This window comes from Mustela nivalis, assembly GCF_964662115.1.
Source record: "Mustela nivalis genome assembly, chromosome: X".
Taxonomy (NCBI): domain Eukaryota; kingdom Metazoa; phylum Chordata; class Mammalia; order Carnivora; family Mustelidae; genus Mustela; species Mustela nivalis.
In genome coordinates, this window is record NC_139040.1 from 95,691,356 (window position 1) to 95,712,137 (window position 20,782).

A 20,782-nucleotide genomic window follows, 5' to 3' on the forward strand; every position below is an offset into this window, starting at 1 on the left:
TTGTGTAATGCCCAGGGCCTGGTGCTTCGGGGAATGTCTCTAGTGTGTGCTGCATGTGCTCTACTGTTGTGTTTTGGCTGCTCTATCCTTCAGGCCAGTCATCTGTAAAGCCTATCTTTGCCTGCAGTGGACACTTTTTGGTCTGTGGCCTGAATGAGGGGTTTTAACTAGATGTGCTCTGGTCCATTTGTGAAATGAGTTCTGTCACCACTGCCACTGGAACGGAGGCCTTGCAAAAATCTCTGGTCGGAAGATGTGGTCTGGGCACTGGTCTTCTGGTGGAGGGGCCTGCCATCCTGGCACCGACGCAAGATTGACTGAGAAGGACAGTTCCACCAGAGTGCAGAGGATTGGGACTTGGTGTAAGCAACTTGGGCACCCAGTGTCAGCACTGCAGTGCTTCCTGTAGATGGCTCCTGTAGTTTTGCTGAGGTGTGGGAGAAGGACATGGTGCTGGCCAGCTCCCTTGTTCCCAGAGAGGTGTCTCCATGAATGCTGCCTCTCAGAGATAAGCTCTGAGAAGAGTGAATAATCCCCCTACTCTTTGCTCTTCTGATCATGGTTTCCACACTACCTGCCCCCACGTTGTTGCCTGCCTTCTTTCTAGAAGCAGGGCAGTACCCTCTGGGCTCTATCCCAACCAAGCCTGCTGACTTTTAAAACTCCAGGTTTTATGCTCCACTGGTTGCAAGAACTCATGAAATTCAGCTGCTCTCACTTTCCAAGCCAATGGCTCTGGGTAAACATTCTCCTTGTACATTCCCCTGTGTGGTAGTCTCATCCCCTTTCCCTTCCCTGTGATCATGGCTCCCTCCCTTCCACAGCAGCTGAGATCTGCTTCCCCTCTAAGCCACAACTCCACATTTCTACCCTTCTTCACTGTGACCTCTTCTCTCCCTTAAACTGTGGAGTTTTTTCTTTGGGTCTTCAGGTCAATTTCTAGGGTATTTAGGATGATTTGACAGTTATCTAGTTATTTTCTTGGGATGAAGTGAGCCTAAGATCCTCCAATTCTCTAGCCATCTTCCTTAGTTCCTCTCAGAAATCCAGTCTCTTGACAATCTAGAGTACCTGAGATCCCCTTAGGTTGCTGAAATCACCTCAATCAGACTGAAATATGACTTCTCTTTCCAGCTTAAAATTATTCAGTGGTTTCCCTTAATTTTTAGGATACATTTCAAATTCCTTATCCTTCGTATGCAAGGTACAACATGATTGTGTTCCCATCTGCCTCTCCACCTTATCCTCTATCAGACCCTAAGGTTCTTTTCCTTTTGAGAACATTGAGACACCTGAATGTTGTGCTGCATTCACCAAACTACTATACCCTTCCAACACAAAACTGAGTTTTCCAAAAACACTTCTTATTCATCTTATAAACATCTACTTCTACAAAATGAATTTTTGTCTGCAACATCCTCCAGAAAGCCTTCCTAGCTGGGACTTAATTTTCAAATAATTTTCAAGGTGCCACTTCGAACTTGGTTAAGGAGCTGGGGAGCAGGTTAGGAGGGTCCAGAAAGGGACTGAAAACAGGAACTAAGAAACCATTAAAACCTCAGAAGTCCTGGCATCTTCTCACTTTCCATTGTGTGTCTATCCTACTTCTTCTTTGCCAATTACTCTTTCTGTTTTTTAGTCACCAGGAAGCATGAACTTTAATCTGTAAGACTCAGTTTCTCAGCTATAAAATGGGTAGTAATAGTAGTTAACTCAAAGCAATGATGCACAACTTAAAAGAAATGATGTTTGTAAAGGGCTTAGTTCATTCATTGGCATGCAATAAATATTAGGTATTATATTATTAGACAAATGGATCATTAGAATATTAAGGTCCTGGATACATTCCACTCAATTCCAAAGACAGTATAAGAATTTGCAAATGACAGTACAGACAAAAAGTTGATATCCAGGATCTATAATGAACTCCTCAAACTCAACACACACGAAACAGGCAAACATATCAAAAAATGGGAAGAAGATATGAACAGACACTTCTCCAATCAAGACTTACAAATGGCTATCAGACACATGAAAAAATGTTCATCATCATTAGCTCTCAGGGAGATTCAAATTAAAACCACATTGAGATATCACCTTACACCAGTTAGAATGGCCAAAATTAACAAAACAGGAAACAACATGTGTTGGAGAGGATGTGGAGAAAGGGGAACCCTCTTACACTGTTGGTGGGAATGCAAGTTGGTGCAGCCTCTTTGGAGAACAGTGTGGAGATTCCTCAAGAAATTAAAAATAGAACTTCCCTATGACCCTGCCATTGCACTCCTGGGTATTTACCCCAAAGATACAGATGTCGTGAAAAGAAGGACCATCTGTACCCCAATGTTTATAGCAGCAATGGCCACAGTCGCCAAACTATGGAAAGAACCAAGATGCCCTTCAACGGACGAATGGATAAGGAAGATGTGGTCCATATACACTATGGAGTATTATGCCTCTATCAGAAAGGATGAATACCCAACTCTTTTAGCAACATGGACGGGACTGGAAGAGATTATGCTGAGTGAAAGAAGTTAAGCAGAGAGAGTCAATTATCATATGGTTTCACTTATTTGTGGAGCATAACAAATATCATGGAGGACAAGGGGTGTTAGAGAGGAGAAAGGAGTTGGGGTAAATTGGAAGGGGAGGTGAATCATAAGAGACTATGGACTCTGAAAAACAATCTGAGGGGTTTGAAGTGGCGGGGGTGTGGGAGGTTGGGGTACAAGGTGGTGGGTATTATAGAGGGCACAGATTGCATGGAGCACTGGGTATGGTGAAAAAATAATGAATACTGTTTTTCTGAAAATAAATAAATTGAAAAAATTTTTTAAAAAAAGAATTCAGTACTGAATTTACTAATCCATGGAAGTAAAATGAGCAATTTTTTTAAAGTCACATACTTTAGGAACAAAATATAAAGGTAAATGAACCTATTGGAGCCAGAATGATATCTCTATTTTCCAAAAGGGAAGACAAGTGGGTTCTGGAATCCAGGGAAAATTGAGCTTGGTGGAACTGCTCAGTAAAATTCTCATACAGATATCAGATAGATGGTTTGGGGCACAGACATAGAAGTCACAGCCCCTAGGTTGGAATGAGTTCACCAACAAACAAGCCAAATTTTATTTTATTTTTTTGTTAATAGTGTTAATGAAACTGGTAGGTAAGACATTTTGTAGGCCTTGTGAATCTTAATTCAACAGGGTATTTGACAAGACATTTCATTATGTATTTGTGATGAAATTATTGGATTAGTAGCTATTTGAACAGTTTTACCCAAAGGATGTGTGTCCAGGAGAGAGAGCACGAGCTCTGTACTTAGCCTGGCTTTATTCATTTAACCCCTACAACAACCCTGTAAAGTAGATAGTATTTTTATGAGGAATAGAAGCATAGCAAGGCAAGAAACTTGTGCAAAGCTTCCAGCTAGTAAATCAAAAGACTTTCCTGGAGAAATCCAGCCCTATCAGACAATACTCTGCAATCTTCTGTAAATTACACAACTGCTATGAACATCAATTTCTTCATTGGTGAAATGGGGATACACTATGGTGGGTGGGGGGGTGGAGATAAACATCTAAGGTGGAGGAAGGGCGATATATGATAGCAAGTAAACAAAAAATATCAATTGCAAACTGCATTCCTTACAGTAATGCAAAAGTACAGGCACTGTGAGAAAGAAAAGCAGGTGGAACATGATTTGAATTATACAAGTTTGGGAACCATGCTTTGGTCAGCAAGTTGTCATAGGAGAGATATTTTAAGCTAAACCTTTAAGAACAGGGAGGATTTGCATAGGAGGAAGCAGGCATTCTTAGGCAAGAGGTGAAGGTTCAGACAAAAGTATCAGAAGAAAAAGTCCTTGTGCCAAACTATAAACAAGATGTGTTCAACATTTATTCTGTTCCCAACATTTATTCTGTTCCCCAATATTACAGCTTATGAATAAATATTCATCCTTACCCTCTTGAAGTTAAACTATAGGCATCATGTACCTTTAAAAAGTATTAAGTAAACTTATAAGGAAATGTCTCTAAGAAGATAAGCTTGTGTTATTACAGGGTAATTAGAGATTTTATAGATTAAAAATAAAAACAATACACAGTACAGAGCTGAGAAGGAGATTAAGTAAAATGGATATTGAAAATTTAGTGAGAATTGGCCAAGAAGGAACTCTAGACTTAACTTCCTTGAAACGTAATATACTTTGCGCTGGGTAAGATTTATGGCCTGCTTGCTTGTGGTTTTGGATTCTTAATAAAATACATCTAAGGCAGAGCATAAGGACAGCAAGGAGAATGAGTGTAAGCAAAGTTTTTGGACAAGGAAGGCCTTTAAAGTGTAGGACACATGTGTCATTGATCCCTAGTTACAGGGCAGAGGTCTTGGGATCTCAGCCAGCTTTCTAGTGATAGCAGTGAAACCATGTCCTGATTTGAAGTGGATGGCATTATCATGAGTAGGGAATTAAAAGCCACTTTCTGCACTTTTTTTTCCTTTGAAAGTAATGTAACCATAAAATGTACAGGCTTGCATGAAAATGCACAGATAGAAGTTGTTTTTCTTCTATTCTCAAACCAGGCGGGTCCATACTAAAATGGTATATCCATTCTCCACTCTCCAGTGTAAGGTCTAAAGGCCCTAGGGTAATAGGTCAAATGAGGGTTACTTTGCCCAGGAGGACAAACTACATGAAAAAACTGTTGTTGTTGTTGTTTTTTAATCTGAGAATGAGGTGAGCAAAGGGTCATTTAATAGTGCTTTAAATATACAAAGCAAACAATTTTGAAAAAAAGGCCAAAAAAATATACAAAGTACAAGTTGATGAAAGTAAGGCTTATTTTTCTTAAGGGAGAACCAAAGGAAAGACTTTGACACAATGAAGACCTTAGATAAGATGGAAGGAATTTTTGATGATAAAGATCTTCTAATAAGCACTCAAATGGATTACTTGATCTTGGAAATCTGTTAAAAGAGTTCTAAGATGGGGATCAGAAGACCTTTAAGCTTAGTAACTGATTAGTTCCATGACCTTGGACAATTTACTTAGCCTCTCTGGGTCCTAATTTCTTTATCTGTAAAATGACAGCTTTGGACTGATAGAAGACATTCTGGATTCTTAGCTAGATTTTCATCCTGCTGAGATGATTCCTATCTCAAGCCAAGGGAATGGGCTAGAATTGCCTGCAAGGCTATTTTGTGGATTACAGTAATGCTTTCCTCTTAGAGCACCAATTTTTTCGCATTTTCTCAGCGTTCGAGCAGTACTCTGAGATAGAAAAATGCAAAATACCTTCTTTCTAACCTTTCTTATCAAACATATATTTGCACTGAAAGGTCAAACTTCTACGTTGTTTGGACTTTGGTGCTTTGCAAAGAGTACTATATGCTTTCTTGAAGCCCTTTACAACTGCCCTTTCCATTCACCCAGTAGAAGGGATGAGATGTGGGCTCAGGACTCAGAGTCTTGAATTTCTTATATTACCTGAGAAACAGATGGAGTAATGACAATCTTTTCTTTTCAGCCCCTTTGGGCAGGTACGTTTGGAATATTTATTTCCAAGGCTATGGGTCAACTACAGATCTTACATATTTTTAAAGATTTTATTTATTTATTTGAGAGAGAGAGATAGAGAAGCTAGAGAGAGAGCATAAATGGGAAGAGGGACAGAGGGAGAGGGAGAAGCAGACTCCCCCGCTGAGCAGAGAGTCCCACACAGGGCTAGATCCCACGACCCCAGGATCATGACCTGAGCCAAACGCAGTGACTTAACCAATTGAGTCACCCAGGCTCCTGATACAGATCTTAATTAATGTCAACCAACATCTCTTGCTTCATGCTGGGAATACAAATTTCTAGCAGGCCCTAGGAAAACTTAGAAACTAACAGAAGACAACAGCACCTCTAAAGATAACTTGGCAAAAATGCACCGTATTCTATGACAGAGGCACATACGTGGGCCCCTGAGGTCCCAGAAGAAGGTTTTCAGGCCAACCCAGCATTTCTGGGAGGGCTTCCTGGAAGAGAGAGGGCTTGAAATGTGTCCCAAAGAATGAGTAGGAAAGCACTGCAATAGGGTAACCAGATAGAACACAGGACACAGGGTTAAATTTGAATTTCACATAACAAACTATTTTTAGTATTGTTTTTAAGATAAATATGTCTCAAATAATGTATGGGACAGAATTAAAGTTAGAAAAGGTATTCATTGGGGATGCCTCATTGGCTCAGTCAGTTAAGTGTCTGCCTTTGGTTCAAGTCAGGATCCTGGGGTCTTGGGATAGAGCCCCGCATCTGGCTCCCTGCTCAGTGAGGAGTCTGCCTCTCTCTCTCTCTCGCTGCCCCTCTCCCCCTCTCCTTCTCTCTCTCTAGCTCTCTCTCAAAAATAAATAAATAAATAAACAAAATCTTAAAAATAAGTATTCAACATTCATCTGAAGTTCCAAAGGAAATGGGTGCGCTGCCTTTTGATTTTTTAAATCTGGCAACTCTAGTTCCAGCCTCAAGTCTATCTGCTTTTTTACGCCCCTGACATGACAGCACTTATCTCTCCCCAGGGCAGCTAGTGGACACCTTCACCTTTCCCTTTGATAGCGTCTCTACCTTCTATGGCCATTGCTGACTAGCGCTGGCCTTTGTGCTAAAACCATCCCTTTAACATTAATTTTTCATAAAGACTAATCATATGGTATTGTCATTATTTATGGAGTGTCCATCTTACTGTTAGAACTTAAGCATCTGGTGGGGAAGCCTGGGTGGCTCAGTCAGTTAAGTGTCTGCCTTTGGGGCCGGTCATGATCTCAGAGTCCTGAGATCGAGTCTTGAGTCAAACTCTTTGCTCAGTGGGCAGCCTGTTTCTTCCTCTGCCTGCTGCTCCACCTGCTTGCACACTCTCTCTATCTCTCTCTGACGAATAAATAAATAAAATCTTTTTTTTTTTTTTTTTTAGTGAGCATTTGGAAAATCCTGCCTTATTCATCTTGGTTCGTTCAGAGTACCTGGAAGCAGATAGAGCTCTGTGAACCTTTGTTGCCTAGGTGAATATATGGGTACAGATATGAGTGAATGATCCAGGTATCTCTGATTTCCATGCTAATCAGAGGACAAATAGGAAGGACGCTTTGAACAGGACTGTTTATATACTTCTTCTGTTTTCCTTTGCAAGTGACGTGTATTGGATGTTTATCATGTAGTCGACAATCTTCTTCCATTTGACCACCCAGGATCTAAACTTCCTTCTTGCATTTGGGGAATCCACCACTGAATTCACACAATGATGAGGCGAGAGATAAGGGAGTGGCAGCTGCAGCACGGTCATGTGACCCAAACACAGTTAATGAACATGGACTTTAAAAAAAAAACTTATTTGAGTGAGAGAGAGAGATCACAAATAAGCAGAGAGGCAGGTGGGGGCGGGGGGAGCAGGCTCCCTGCTGAGCAGAGAGCCCGATGCGGGGCTCCATACCAGGACCCTGGGATCATGACCTGAGCTGAAGGCAGAGGCATTAATCCACTGAGCCACCCAGGCAGCCCTGAATGCGTTCAGGGCTTTGGAACCAGAATGGATGATCAGGGCAGTTTCCACTTCATTCTGGCAGTGCTCGTGGTGGTCAGCAGTGCCCAAGGGTGATACTTTAACCAGAGAGTTTTCCCTCTGCATGACTGTGACAGTCCTGAGCACTGCTTGTCAAGTATTTTCAGTTCTTTCCTTCTTTGGGGCACATGATACAATTTCATTTTCTGGCTGCCTTTTGGTTTAGTGCAGCCCTATGGCCTGTGATGGCTATGGTTTGGGCTGGAAGTGGTGAGAGTTAGCTCTGGAATGAGAATTTCATTGGTCGAGTGGGACCCCGGTGGGTTCCCTTTCCTTTCTGGCATCACTGCTGACAAGGTTTGAGATAGTGGCTGGCCTTATCAGCTTGGGGACCCAAGGGACTATGTGGAGCAGAGACACTCTATCAACCCAAGATGGGTCTGTGGACTGAGCAAGAAATAAGCCTTTATTGGTTTAAGTGGCTTATCCCGTCCAGCTAGTCTTGTAACTTTGGTTTTTATTTAGTCATTAGCCTCTTCTCTAGTAATCCCACTGATTCTGTGAGCCAACCTGTACCTCCCCAACAAGTTCTTTCCTTCTTAATATAGATGGAACTGATTGCCATTGTTTATTACCAAGAATACCAAGTGGCCCATTACGGATACATGGATAACTACGTCAGAAGCTGCTCCTTGCAATGTCCCAGCTTTAATTTGTCAGAAGAGAGTCTTTTGGGTCTAAGAACTGTTTTCAAGTTATTGTGTACAAAAGGTCGGATATCTGGGAGGAAAGAACATTGCTGGAAATCCTGATGTTCTACGCTACCTCTGCGATGTTGCTGCCACTCTGCCATTTGAAACTTCTTCCAAGATGAGTGTGAAGGCCAGATAGGAAACGTCATGTGCAAATGTCCTGTAACTTTAAGTAGGGCTGTGCAAATGTGGCAGCTTTTCTCCAACCCAGGGTGGGACTGAGCCCATCTAACTCATGGAGAATTTAAGGAGTCCCACCATAGTAACACTTGAGACTGAATTACTAAGCAATTATGTAAAGAGTTGATCACTGCAGTCACTGCGTAAATATGAGAGGGGATTAAGGACCCAGAGAAGGGAGGGATCCTAAGCCATACCCAACTTTTGTATCAACATGGACGGGACTGGAGGAGATTATGCTGAGTGAAATAAGTCAAACAGAGAGAGTCAATTATCGTATGGTTTCACTTACTTGTGGAGCATAAGGAATAACATGGAGGACATTAGGAGAAGGAAAGGAAAAGTGAATTGGGGGAAATCAGAAGAAGAGATGAAGCATGAGAGACTGTGGACTCTGAAAAGCAAACTGAGGGTTTTGGAGGGGAAAGGGGTGGGGGGTTGGGTGAGCCTGGTGGTGGGTATTAAGAAGAGCACGTATTGCATGGAGCACTGGGTGTGGTGCATAAACCATGACTCTTGGAACGCTGAAAAAAAAAAAAAGACATCATCTGTGGCTTCAGCTGGACTTAGGTGCATGGCATGTTATAACACCTGCTTTCCCACCCAAGCTGTCATTGGAATGAACCTAGAATGGCTACAGGCTAATGGGAAGGGCATCCCATCTGATTAAAGCTCCACCTGCAAACTTTTTTCTTACAAGGAGGCAACTGCTTCTGGATTCTTCTTCTGCTTGATAAAAAGCTATCGCATCAGTTCCTTCAGGTTCATTACCTCATGGTCTCCCAGCACATATTTGTGTCCCCGTCATTGAAGTGGCAACCTGTTCTGCCCAAAAAAAGGCTCACAGCACCTCATCCCAATGGCAACTTGAACTTCTCCCTTTCTGTCCCGGGGTCCCTGTGATACCACTATAGGGGACACCTGCAGGAACCCTGTTGGTGCCCATAGATACATTAACTGTAGTTAAGCATCTGCCTTCAGCTCAGGTCATGATCCCAGGGTCCTAGGATTGAGCCCCGTATTGGGCTCCCTGCTCAGCAGGAAGCCTGCTTCTCCCTCTCTTACTTCCCCTGCTTGTGTTCCCTCTCTCACTGTCTCTCTCTCCCTGTGTCAAATAAATAAATAAAATCCTTAACCAAAAAACTGCATGGTGGGAGAGTTAGCCTATGAACTGCCCTTGACCAATGGAGGCTGTAAGTCTGTGGATAAATGCCGTCTCTTCTGTATCACCAGCAGACAATGGTGAGACCCCTTCTAGCCAGTTCCCCTGAAGATCCCAGTGAGATTAACTCCCAGGTGCCCACACTGTGTCCCTCCTTACTTACTCCCCTTTTCCCAGCCCACAGTACTGTTCTTTGGAGTCACGCCCCCAAATAAGCTAGCCGCATGAACACTCTTGTCCTAAGCTCTGCTTTCCATGGCAACCCAGGCTGAGGAAAACACTGCATTTATGCAGAGCTGAAACAAGACATTAATGTTCTCCAGGCTCGTGGGTCCCAGTCTTTTGCCTCCTCATTTCCAGAATTCCTCTCTAAAACTTGCATATGCCACACTGGGCTTCCCTGTCCCTCTCTTTTTCTTTGCATGTCTTTCTCTCTCTTTTTTCATGCACACTCACACGTACACACCACAGGTCCTGGCGCTCTTTTATTAAGATCTGCCATTTTTGTCTCAAAAATGCAAAACACCCAAACTTGGCCATTCCACGGACTGATGAAGTCCCTTAATTATAACAGCAATAACAAGTCAGTTGGCTGGCATAAGGTCGTTACCTTTTAATTGTGCCAAGTAAAGTTATTCTAGAGACTATCTACTTCTGTCATCATTTTATAAGAAAGGACACAGTAACAGCAAAAAAAAAAAAAAAAAAAAAAAGCAGGTAGGCTATAGTCTCCCATTAGGTGATGGCCTCCAAATTAGCATAATGTTAGGTTTCTGAATATTTCACCGCAGTGATCTTGGTTTTCCCATTTGGGGGAGGGTAGACGACGCATGAACACAGACATCACCTGTTCCCTCTGGGCTCCCACGTGTACTCTGCTGCTCCCCTCTCAAACTCTTTGTTTGGCCCATACATCCCCTTTTGCTTTGGTCTCTGTGTCCCCCTCCTGGCTTTGTTTCCTGCACTATGTGCAGAAGGATTTGTATCTGTCTTATTTAATTCTTTCTTATAACTAGACAACATTTCTGAGATTCCAAAGCCAAGAAAAAGGAGTTAGGAACAGAAACAGAACAACACCAAAGGCATTTTGTGCTTAATTGTGTCACTGCTTTTTGTTTTCCTTCAGTTTTTGTTTTGCTTTTTTTTTTTTTTTAAGATGAGAATTCAGGAAATTCAAGAAAATGGTAAAAATCCATGTTCTTGGTTAGAAGACCCAACATGAAGTAACACCTCTGGTGTTCATCAGTTCTCTGGTGTGAAGAAACCCCCATCCCTAGTAGTCATGGTGTCCTTACAGGGCCAAATGTCCTAACACGTGTGTTTTTACTGAGAGGGTAACCGGGGTTTTAAGTCGTCTTGTGAATAGCCAAAAGGTACAGCTAGAACCTCTAGAATTTGGACTCTGCCACTCTTGCCTCTCTGACATTGGAAGTCTCTGCCCAAGTCCCACCCTTGGGTGTGGCCACTCCTATTAGAAATTGTTGCCAACTCTGTTACCAGTCGTGGGACTGTTCTTTCTTTTCACCCACATTTAATTTACTTGTAAATTACTCATAGCTTGGCATTTATGTGTTGGTTTGGTACGTTCTTCTTCTGTTTAGCCTGTTTTCAATGACTCCTCTATGAATTGGTACTCTTTCTTCTTTTCTATTCTTTGGTTATTTAAGATTTGTTTCTTTATAAACTCTTCCTTTTGGTTATCTCTAAATTTTATATGACCAGTTATTTTTTAAATCACTTTTATATGTTTTCCTTCTTTTCCCTTTTACTTCCAATGCACTAAAAACTCTTTTGATTTCAACTCCTTACATTTTTATCATTTAGTTTAATTTAACTTAAGAGTGTAATAGGATAAATACCCTTTTTTAAAGATTTTATGTTTTTGGCTGTTACTTTTCCCTGTCATTTCTACCATTTATTATAACCTGCTGTTTTGCAGGAAGAAACTGCTATTATATTTTATTTTTTCTTCAAAGCCAGATCCCAAGCCAAGCTAAGCTCTTTCTTCTTCTTTCTTTCAGGAAGGTGGCTTGTATCCAATGAGCCTTTTTACTGACTCATTCCTTTTGCTGTTTGGGCTTCATTCAGGGGTCTCAGTTCTGATGACATCTCATGGAGCATAAGTCAAAAGCACTACCTCCTGTCCTGTGCTGCCTTTAAAGACCAGTTCTTTGGGGTAGAAAAATCATCAAAGTTCCCGTGATAGCTGTAGTTTGGGATGATCGCTTGTATTTCCATCGACCTCCTAAGTTTTGGTCCCTCCTGATTTTTATCACTTTCTTATTAACTTGGCTGTACAGTGAAAACAATGTTATGCCTCACTACATTTTTTATTGAGGTGATATTCACACAACATGAAATTAACCAGTTTGATGTGTCTGTTTGCATGCTGGGAAGTCCTCCCCCTGCACACGTACACGCCCGCTCTCTCTCTCTCTCTCCTTCTCACTCAAAAAAAAAAAATATGAAGTGTACAATTCAGTGACATTTAGCATATACACAATGTTTTGTAACCCCTCACCCCCTCTATCTACCACCAAAACATTTTCATCATCCCAAAGGGAAACCCGGTACCCAATGAGCAGTTCATGCCCCTATTTTCCGCTCTGTCCAGCCCCTGGCAACCACCATTCTGCTTTATGTCTTTATGAATTTACCCATCCTGGGTACTTCATGTAAATAGTATCATACAATATGCAAGCTTTTGTGACTGGCTTCTTTTATTTAATGTAATGTGATGTTTATTATATTTTATCTAGAGTTTTTAGCTGTTTTGTATCGGGAGAATTTTCAGGACGTCTAGTATATATGTCATTTTGCTGGAAATAGAAGTCCCATATCTGATTATTACTTAATGTTACTATGAGTAGGAAATTAAGAGGCCTTACTGAAAATCCGTTTTGACTGGTGTTTATTTTTCAAAGTTTCAAAATTTTCACTCAATGCTTTACATTAAAAAAAAAAAAAAGCAAGGAGGGGTGCCTGGGTAGCTTAACCGTCTGGCTTTGGCTCAGGTCGTGATCCCAGGGTCATAGGATCGAGTCCCACATGAGGCTCTCTGCTCAGTGGAGAGCCTGCTTCTCCCTCTTCCTCTGCCCCTGCTCCTGTGCTCTCTCTTGCATATACTTTCTCTCAAATGAATGAACAAAATCTTTTTTTTAAGGATAAGAAAATTTTCTCTAATATTTAGTCAATAATTCCCCAAAACAATAGACATTCAAAATATAAATTCATTTCAGGGCACCTGTTCTAAAATCTAGCCCCATGTCTGGCTCTCTGCTCAGCAGGGAGCTTACTTCTCCCTCTCCCTCTGTCTGCTGCTCCCCCTGCTTGTGTTCACTCTCTCTCTGTCAAATAAATAAAATCTTTAAAGATATATATACACATATATATACATTCATTTTATCTTTATTTTGAATCCTGTGCTAAATTTTACTTAATAAATTACCAGAATGATGATTATTTTTCTAACCTCACCGTAGGAAAAAACAATTTTTTGAATCAGGAAAAATACATTGTACATATATCTCATTGCTTTACTTTCCCATAGGGATCAATTCTTTTCTTTTCCATAAGGACCAATTCTTAATGAGTTTCTGAGTGATAGTTAGAAGTATCAAATGTTTCTCAAAGTGATAAAATAACGTCTCCAGGATAGGACAGCCAGAGGCAAACCATATGGGACCTACCCCATTTTGGTTAAGATGATCTTGAGTGCACAAATTTCCCAGGGGCTTTTGAACTGATAGAACACAGCCTTTGTCAACTGAGGACAGTTACTTCTTAGGAGGGACTCCAGATTGTCAAGGGTCTTTTTCCTTTCCATTTATCACGGGTAATTTTTCTTCTGCCCCAAATTGTAGCTGTAGAAGCATTTATTAAAGATAATCATCCCTGTGATTACCCAGTAATGAGCTGCCTTTCATTGTCGGGTGTACTTACTTCAACAAGCGAGCCTGGCTGAGGTTGACCCAGGACCACTGAAGTCAGGATCTTTGAAGTGAACATGTGTGATCTCTATGGGGATAGTTCATCATTTGCCTTTTCATCATCCAGTACTCCTGTCTGCAAGCAGTTTTATTCATCTTAGAGACAAGCTTCTCAAATGCGTAGGCTTTATTTGTTCAAATTACCCCTTATTTGCCTCAGTCGGGTAGGAAAAAAATTACATAAGTGACTTCTTAGACATCCAATTCAACTGGTACAGTGTACTTTCATCGAGACTAATGGTACTCAACAGGGGGGTAATTTTTCCCTCTCAGGGGACATTCAGCAAGGTCTAGAGACATTTTTTGTTTGTCACAAGCAAATGGAGGGGGGCAGTGGTGGTCCTACTTGTATTCAGTGTGTGGAAGGCTGGTGTATTAGTGAGGGTTCTCCAAAGAAACAGAACGAGTAGGATGGAGAGATAGAGACAGGGACAGAGATAGAGATAGAGAGATATATAATGAGGGGTTGGCTCACACACCTGTGAAGGCTAAGGAGTTCCACCATCTGCTATCTGCAAGCTAGAGACCCAGGGAAGCCAGTGGTGAATTCTGTCCAAATCCAAAAGCCCAAGAGCCAGGGGAGCCCATGATTGAAATTCTAGTCTGAGGGGTCAGAGATGAGATGAGGTGTCCCAAGCCAAGCAGGCAGGCAGGAAGCAAGAGGAGCAAAATCCCCCTTCTCTGTCTTTTGCTCTATTTAAGCTCTCAGTGGATTGGATGAAGCCCACCCATGTTGGAGAGGGCAATCTGCTTTAGTAAATCCACCATCTCAAATGCTTATCTCCTCGGGCAACCCTCTCACAGATACACTCAGAAATGTTTAATCTGGGCATTCTGTGCCCCATCACGTTGACAAACAAAACTGACCATCACATCAGGAGTGCTGCTAAGCACCCTACAGTGCACAGGACAGCCCCCATAACAAAGAATTTTTCTGTCCGAAAAGTCAACTGTGTAGAACTTGAGAAACTCTGATCTAGCCTGAAGCAATTTAAGAGTTTATTTTTTATTTTTTTAAAGATTTTATTTATTTGCCAGGAGAGAGTACACACAAGCAGGCAGAGAGGCAGGCAGAGGCAGTGAGAGAAGCAGGCTCCCTGCCAAGCAAGGAGCCCGCTGCCGAGCAAGGAGCCCGAGGCGGGACTCAATCCCAGGACCCCGGGATCATGACCTGAGCCGAAGGCAGCGGCTTAACCAACTAAGCCACCCAGGCGTCCCAATTTAAGAGTTTAAATCTTGTTCCTTCTTGGTCTTGGATGATTTTAACTGACTTTAAAAAAAGATTTTATTTATTTATTTTTGCGCACATGCGCATGCACGAAAGAGAGAGAGAGTAAGAGAGAGAGAGTGAACACAAGGAAGGGGAAGGGGCAGAGGGAGAAGCAGACTCCCGGCTAAGCAAGGATCCTGATGCAGGATTCGATCCCAGGACCCTGGGATCATGACCTGAGCTGAAGGCAGAGGCTTAAACCACTGAGCCACCCAGGTACCCTTAAATGACTTTTAAAAGTGCATTTGAAGGGGCTCCTGGGTGACTCAGGTTAAGCCTCTGCTTTAGGTTCAGGTCATGATCTCAGGGTTCTGGGATCGAGCCCCACATCAGGCTCTCTGCTCAGCGGGAAGCCTGTTTCCCCCTCTCTCTCTGCCTGCCTCTCTGCCTACTTGTGATAGCTCTCTGTGACAAATAAATAAAATCTTTTTTTTTTAAAGTGCACTTGAAGTCTGCCAGGCCAGAGAATATCCTTTTGATACTAACGCTTTCATATCAAAATATTAAAAATCAAAGATTCAGTTTCTTACTTTTCATTTTCCCAGCTCAATAAACTTTACTTATATCCTAGTTGAACATTTCTCAAAACACAGTCCTTGGGTCACTAATGGTTGAGAAGGGTTCCCCTGGAGAATTGTAAATAGACCTCCAAACGTGTTTCTAGAAACATTGCATGGAATTCTGTAGACTTTAATTTTGTTTCCATAGTTCTTTTTCTGCGGGCAAGTACAACGACTAGAATCAGGGACTGTGAAATCTTATGCTTTGCTTAAGTTGTTCTCAGTCACAAAAAGTTGGAGAACTACTATTCTTGGAGCTCTTCTTTGTAGTAGCTCCCCCTGGGCAGCCCCTGGTCAAGTTGGAAATGTTGCATTCTTTCTCATAGCTACTCCTTACCTACAGACCTGGGCCTTCCTTCAAGACCCATCTGAAATTCCCCTCCCACTGGTTGATGCATTCATTTCTTTGTTCGTTCATTACATACATTAAGCAAACATCACTGCCACTGTGCTAAAGGCTGAGAACATAGGAGAACCCCGCAAAGAACGAGTCCCTTAAGTATCTCATTGTTAGAGGAATTCTGACCTCTGTTAACTTTGCCCTTTCCTTGTACCCCACAATTGAATACTTGTTCATATTCTACTATGCATTACTCTGAAATTGACTTCTTTGTGTTGATTTCTCCTCCTGAATCAGAACACAGTATCCTTTCTGGCTAGGGTTGTCAGAGAAAGTACAGAACATGCAGTTAAATTTGAATTTCAGATAAACAACTAATATTTTTTTTTTAGTATGAGTATTTTGCACATGTTGTACGCAACACATTTATGTGAAAAAAGATTACTTGCTGAAATTCAAATGTTAATTGGGCATTGGGCGGCCTGTATTTTTAATCGCCAAATATGGTGACCTTGTTTAGGGCGAAGGTTTGCTTAAATTTTCCTTATATCTCTGAGGACATATGAGAGAAGCCTGGATGTGCAGTCAGTTCTCAAATAAACACCCTTCTGAGCAGCTGTTCATTACATTGAGGCAGACAGAAAGGTAAAATATTCATCCTGCAAAGGTAGGGACAGTGAATGAGGTCTTCTAGCTGGAACTCACAGCATAGTTAAATCATTTGTGATCTGAAGCAGGAGCTGGCTTCCAAGAAATGGTGGAGTTTAGGATTCAACCTTTAAAATACCAAATCAGGACAGGAAAGAATCCAGGCCCTAGGGAAAATTTTTTCCCCCCAGGAGGATCAGGTAGGTGAGTTTGTCTTTTAGTCTTTAACATCCCAACCCTGAATTTCACATTGGGCATTGGTCGATTGATAATGCCAGGGAATGACTTGTTTCCATCTCAATTATTTGGATAATTAACCATGGAAATTTAACCCTTAATAGTATTGCTTTATCATCTAGCATTTTGTTATCAATGAACCTTAAAACTATTGTTGCAAGGTTGCAGGATTCTTGTGTCACAGAGTCGAAGAATGAATCTCGAGGATAATAGGGTGAAATAAAGTGCAAGTTTATTATGGGAATGTAAGGAGAGTAAGGAAAGCTCTCTAGAGTGAGGGGTCCCAAATGTGTAGCCATCAAGGGCTTTTATGGTCGGACTTTTTGAGAAAACTGACCAGGGAGCTTGGTAACCATGTATAATATTTAAGACAAGCAAGGTGCATTTGTAAAGGTTATGCAACGAGCTGGTCTGTATTTAGAACAAGCAAGGTGGACTTGTTATGCTCCCTTCTCTCTGGTTATTATGTTGTCTATAACATTTCTCCACATCTGGGATCTCTGTAAGCCTGGTTATGAAGCCCCCTCCCTGTCTGTCCCTATCTAGACTCGCTTGTCCCTTACTCACTATCTCTGCAGCAAACAGTGTGAGTGAATATACCAGGAGCTGCTCTGGACCAGCGCTGTTGAAACGATCTGACTTTAATGCCCAGACAACATACACAGCTGTAGCCAGATGGCATTCATCCTGATCCCACTGGGTCAAAGTTTTCTATTTGCAACATCGACACCAAGTATGTGGACTTCATCAGTAAACTAACACACATAGCAGAATATTCCACAAACAGGAATTGTAGTCGCACAGGATGCCATGGCAACTTCAAAACGTTTGAGCTTTTTCATACTTGCGTTTCATAACCAGGAGCCCTGTGTTCTAACCTCGGCTGTTAAAAAAAAAAAAAAAAGTGGGTGCTGTTGGTTGCAGAAGGAAGGGGTTTCCTATGCATGTGTAATAAATATTTGAATTACTGTATTCAATATTTTGGTCAGAGATCTGCTCAGGTTTTCTACCTTTTATAATACACATCACGTTTGTGTGGTACATTGCCTGCTTTTTACTTCACTTATTTTTTTTTGCATTTTTTATTTATTTAAGTCATCTCTACACCCAACATGGGGCTCGAACTCACGACTTTGAGATCAAAGGTCACATGTTCCACTGACTGAGCCAGCCAGGTGCCCCTACTTCACTTATTTTTATAGTTGTCCATAGATGAAAGCCTTAAAAGGTCTCAACATCCATAGTGAAGAATAAATTTTGTTCTTAAACACCTTCATTTCAATCATGTCTATAAACTGGATTTCTGTTATTCGGAAAACTTCAAGTCAACTCAAGCCCCAGTTGTTAGCATCATTTTGTAATGTGTAAACCACTGGGAATCCTCACTGGGAATGTGCCTGCTGTGGCAGTCATTAGTAAGGGGATCCTTCTTCTCATCTGATTTCTCAGAGTCCCCAGATTCTTGATTGCGATCGTCATCTCTAATCTGTGGGACACAAATATTTATTTATAAGAAAACATGGAGAGATGATTTCACTCAGGACTACATAAAGATAATCAAAGGATTGATTCTGCATCAGTGACACCCTATGAAATTAGAATCATATACATAAGAGGAATTAATTGAAAATAATGCTGTTCAACAATCCATAATTAGTATCCAGTGGGACTCTAATAATAGCTTCTAATTTCCTCTTCCCAAAAGAATTTGTGAAAACCTCCACCCCGGTGTTCTTAGGAAATGTCTCTTCTGATTGTCTTTTCTTCCTGAACTGAATATTTTGCTGTTCACTCTTCCTCTGTGTGTCCTACACGGTCCTGGCCATCATCTGTTCTGATATGTCAAACCTTATATAACGAAGGGTTTAGGAGCCCTATTACGTTTTGTAGAGATATTCTTAGCCTCAGCAGCAGTCATTGTAAAAAAATCGCTTTGGGTACACCCGGCTTAGCACTTCTGTTGCAAATAAGTTTTGTTTGTTTGTTTGTTTGTTTGTTTTTTCAACGTGTTTTGCAATACGTCTAGAGCTATGGCCTCTATTTTCCTGAAGTCTTGGAGTTTGGTGTCTCTGTCAAGATGTCTGCTCCCCTTTGTCCCTGCCTTGCCTGTGCTATGGAAATTAGGTCACTGGGGAAAGAGCCTTACTCTGGTTCTTTGGGCGTGAAGATTCATTTCCCTTCCATCTCAACCTTGACTCAATAAGCCAGCTTAGCACATCTTCAAAGCTGTTGGCCTGTCAAGGCAAGTCATGAGCATCCACCTGTCACCTGGCTTGTTCCCCATGAACTCTACTCGAGCCGGTTCCTGACCGATCCCCTGGCCCTGGGACAGGTCTTTCCTTTGGCATCTTAAACCAGCCTCCGTACCTTGAGGTGGATCTCTAGCTTCAATCTCAATGTCTAGTAAAAGGCTCTGACTTCAGTTGTTGAAGTCTTGGGCTGCTTGAGGCTGCCACTACCCACCAAACAAGTCGTTGAGGTCAAAAGCAAGGTCTTGGCCTGCTGAAAGGGCGCGTCTTACCTTCTCATTGTCCCCAAAGAGGGATTTGGGTGCTCTCTGATTAAGATCCAAGCTGATGTCTGTTACTTCACTGGGCAGACCCAGAGGCCCTGTAACATTGAACAATTGTTAAATTGTTAAAATTGCAATTTAACATGGTCATAGAGCTGTCCTGGCTACCATCATTTGATCCCTGGGTGTATGTTTTTAAAAAGAGTAACAAAGAAGTTGGGAAAAAGAAACCCTTAAGCTCTAGATCTCATTTTAAAACAAATTTTCTGACCCTTGTCACACTCCCAGTGTTCAAAACCAGTGAAATGTACAACTCAGATAATATCTGGTGACTCTGTTCTGCACAGACTGCTTCTTTATTGAAACCTCCTGTGGCATCATAAGAAGCTCATCGAAATATCCGTTAATGAAAAGCTGGACAGCAAGAAAGAAGTAATAAGGACATTTTATCTCTTTGGCAGTCTTCTAATAAAAAAAATATGAAAGGAAAGTAAGTTCCTTTTAATGGACTAAACATGGATATCATAAAGTTGGAAAGGCAAATAAACACTGCTTGGAGCCAGCGACACTCCTGTGTGCTTCTTGGGTTGAGGTGTTGAACTTGACTCCATTGTAGCACGACTTGGGTTCATTAAAATTGTCTAGTTTCATGGTTGTCTTTTCGATGATTAGCATCATTTCTTATTTCTAACGGCGTCCTTCCCGGTGATGAGCTTAGCACCTGACACAGACTTGGTGCTCAATAAATCATTCTTGGATGGATGAATAAAGGAGAACGTAAAATCTCTCTTTCTGTAGGAATTTATTATCAATTTAGGAAGAGAAGACTCAAACAGGCGCAAAATTAGATGGCGCTTCCTATCATTTCATTGGTTTATTTTTAACCATTCCTTTCTTATTTTTCACCATTAATTTCGTGGTGTGTGTAACAAGTCTGAAAGGTGGTTAAAGATGGGCTTTGGACACTGGGCTGTGTCCAGTCCTCCCACTGCTCTGGTCTCCACTCTCCCTGGTGTGGTCAGCCTCAATAGCTGATTCATCCCTGTTAGTCCTTCAAGTCCCAGTGGGAAAGCCATTTCCTCCTGGAAGTCCTCCTTGATTGCCTGGGCTAGGTTACCTAGCCCTGCTATGTGTTCCAGAGCAATATTCAAAATCACACCTGTGATTACTCTTCCTGGATGTCTTCTCTGATGGCGTGTGAGCCCCGAGAGGGCAGAAGGCAGGGGCAGATCTTCTCTTGTTTATCCCTGCCCCAGGCCTCAGCAGAGCAGGTAGGTATCCCATAAATTCTTTTCTAATGACCGAACCTCTTCCCCTTAGGACCACTTGAGATAGGTCAGGCGCTCTGGAGTGTGGAGCTGGTTCTGGAACCATCAGAGAGTAGAGGCCTGGAGTAGAGGACAACGTGCCCAAGGTGGGTGGTTCATGGCCCAACAGCACTGGCATTCATTACTGGTTGTTGTCAGGGTGGGGCAGTGGGGAACCCATGTTCAGGCGAGGAGTTGCTTTATACCAAAGCAGGACAGATGAGGGTTTCTAGAAATCAGGTCAGAGCAGGATCAAGACTTCTGCCACAGGTGACTTAGTCACA